Source organism: Pan paniscus, chromosome X (assembly GCF_029289425.2).
Source record: "Pan paniscus chromosome X, NHGRI_mPanPan1-v2.0_pri, whole genome shotgun sequence".
Taxonomy (NCBI): Eukaryota; Metazoa; Chordata; class Mammalia; order Primates; family Hominidae; genus Pan; species Pan paniscus.
In genome coordinates this window covers 100,485,931-100,489,064 of record NC_073272.2, presented here as the reverse complement: position 1 = coordinate 100,489,064, position 3,134 = coordinate 100,485,931, and the positions used below count along the sequence as shown (strand labels likewise).

At 42.6% G+C, this 3,134-nt stretch overlaps 1 pseudogene; it reads left to right on the top strand.

Moving 5' to 3' along the window:
* The first annotated feature begins 893 nt into the window (after window positions 1-893).
* LOC106634309 (heterogeneous nuclear ribonucleoprotein A1-like) lies at window positions 894-2,021 on the top strand (annotated as a pseudogene).
* Window positions 2,022-3,134: the final 1,113 nt, after the last annotated feature.

Genomic DNA, 3,134 nt, shown 5'->3' with positions numbered 1-3,134 from the left:
GGTGGTTTGCTGGCTATCTTTGGCATTCCTTGGCTTATAGAAGCATCACCCTGATCTCTACCTTCATCTTTATATGGTGTTCTCCCCATGTGCATGTTTGCATTCAAACATTCTCCGTGTTTTTAGCCAGGCACAGTGCCTCACACCTGTAATCATGGCTACTCGCAAGGCTGACGCAGGAAGATTGCTTGAGGCTAGGAGTTCGAGACCAGTCTGGATGATCTAGGAAGACCCTGTCTCTGAAAAAATTTAAAAAATAAATAAATAAATAAGTAAAAAAAACTTGCCCCCTTTTTATAAGGACACAGTCATATTGGATTAGGAGCCTACCCTACTCCAGTATGACCTCATCTTAACTAATTGCATCTATAAGGTACCTATTTTCTTTTTTCTTTTTCTTTTTCTTTTTTTCTTTTTTTGAGATAGAGTCTTGCTCTGTCACCCAGGCTGGAGTGCAGTGGTGCGATCTCAGCTCACTGCAGCCTCCACCTCCCGGGTTCAAGCAATTCCTGTGTCTCAGCCTTCCGAGTAGCTGGGACTACAGGCACGCACCACCATGCCCGGCTAATTTTTGTATTTTTAGTAGAGATGGGGTTTCACCATGTTGGCCATGACTGGTCTTGAACTCCTGACCTCACTTGATCAGCCCACCTCAACCTCCCATAGTGCTAGGATTACAGGCATGAGCCACTGCACCCAGCCAGTTCCCTATTTTCAAATAAGGTCATATTCTAGGGCACTAGAGGTTATGTCTTCAACATATGAATTTTTGGGGAGACACAATTCAACATATAACTCTTGCCTTCTTGCTGTTCCTCTAGCACACTAAGCTGATTTTCATTTCAGGTCCTTTGTACATGGCAAGTCTTTCTGTCTAGAACCCTAAAGAAGCCTGGCTGTTCCCGTCTCAGCATACACATGTTATCTCATATGCCACCTTCTCAAAAAGGACTTCCCTGATCACTCTATTTAAAATAGCCTCTCCAGATACGTTTGTCAGCTTGCTCCTTTCTGCCTGTGGATGCCAACAAAGAAGCATCATTAAAGTCTCTCTTCTCCCTTCCGTCGTGTCTAAGTCAGAGTCTCCTAAAGAGCCCGAATAGCTGAGGAAGCTCTTCATTGGAGAGTTGAGGTTTGAAACAACCGACGAGAGCCTGAGGAGCCATTTTGAGCGATGGGGAATGCTCACAGACTGTGCGGTAATGAGAGATCCAAACACCAAGCGCTCCAGGGGTTTTGGGTTTGTTACATACGCCACTGTGGAGGAGGTGGATGCAGCCACGAATGCAAGGCCACACAAGGTGGATGGAAAAGTTGTGGAACCAAGGAGAACTGTCTCAAGAGAAGATTATCAAAGACCGGGTGCCCACTTAACTGTGAAAAAGATATTTGTTGGTGGCATTAAAGAAAACACTGAAAAACATCAGCTAAGAGATTATTTTGAACAGCATGGAAAAATGGAAGTGATTGAAATCATGACTGAGGCAGTGGCAAGAAAAGGGGCTTTGCCTTTGTAACCTTTGACGACCATGACTCCATGGATAAGATTGTCATTCCGAAATACCATACTGTGAATGGCCACAACTGTGAAGTTAGGAAAGCCCTGTCAAAGCAAGAGATGGCTAGTGCTTCTTCCAGCCAAAGAGGTCAAAGTGGTTCTGGAAACTTTGGTGGTGGTTGTGGAGGTGGTTTCTGTGGGAATGACAACTTTGGTCATGGAGGAAACGTCAGTGGTCGTGGTGGCTTTGGTGGCAGCCATGGTGGTGGTGGATATGGTGGCAGTGGGGATGGCTATAATGGATTTGGTAATGATGGAAGCAATTTGGAGGTGGTGGAAGCTACAATGATTTTGGCAATTACAACAGTCAGTCTTCAAATTTTGGACCCGTGAAGGGAGGAAACTTTGGGGCAGAAGCTCTGGCCCCTATGGTGGTGGAGGCCAATACTTTGCCAAACCACCAAACCACAGTGGCTATGGTGGTTCCAGTAGCAGCAGTAGCTATGGCAGTGGCAGATGTTAATTAGGAAACAGAGCTTAGCAGGAGAGGAGAGCCAGAGAAGTGACAGGGAAGCTGCAGTTTGCAACAGATTCGTGAACTCAGCCAAGCACAGTGGTGACAGGGCCTAGCTGCTACAAAGAAGACATATTTTAGACAAATATTCATGTGTATGGGCAAAAAACTTGAGGACTGTATTTGTGACTAATTGTGTAACAGGTTATTTTAGTTTCTGTTCTGTGGAAAGTGTAAAGCATTTCAACAAAGGGTTTTAATGTAGATTTTTTTCCTTGCACCCATGTTGTTGATTGCTAAATGTAATAGTCTGATCGTGACGCTGAATAAATGTCTTTTTTTTTTTTTAATGTGCTGTGTAAAGTTAGTCTACTCTGAAGCCATCTTGGTAAATTTCCCCAGCAGTGTGAAGTTGGAATTCCTTCAGGGTGATGCCAGGTTCTATTTGGAATTTACATACAACCTGCTTGGGTGGAGAAGCCATTGTCTTCAGAAACCTTGGTGTAATTGAATTGATAGTTACTGTTGTGACCTGAAGTTCACCATTAAAAGGGACTACCCAAGCAAAATCATGGAATTATTGGTTATAAAAATGATTGTTGGCACATCCTATGCAATATATCTAAATTGAATAATGGTACCAGATAAAATTATAGATGGGAATGAAGCTTGTGTATCATCCATTATCATGTGTAATCAATAAACAATTTAATTCTCTTGAATGAAATGACAACTCTATGGATTTGGGGCTGGCAGAGATTTGGACTTTCCTTACCCACTACCCCTGATTATGTTGAATGCTTCTATCACAATTCAAGTTCAAAGCTCTACCAGGAATAGAAACTAGCTGCTGGCTAATGCTGCTCCATAAACCCACAGATATGAAGTGTTTGGGCGGCCTTTTAAAAATGACCATATCAGAAAGCATTTTAATGAGCATAAAGATAGGCTTCCATTAAAGGAAAAAAATAAAATAAAATAGCCTCTCTACCTCACACACATCATTCCCTACTCCCTTTCCTGTTTCAGTTTTCTTCATAGCACTCATTACTATCTGAAATACTTTTATTTTCAGTTGTTTTTATCTGTCCCTCCCACCAGAATATAAGTTCCTTGAGGACA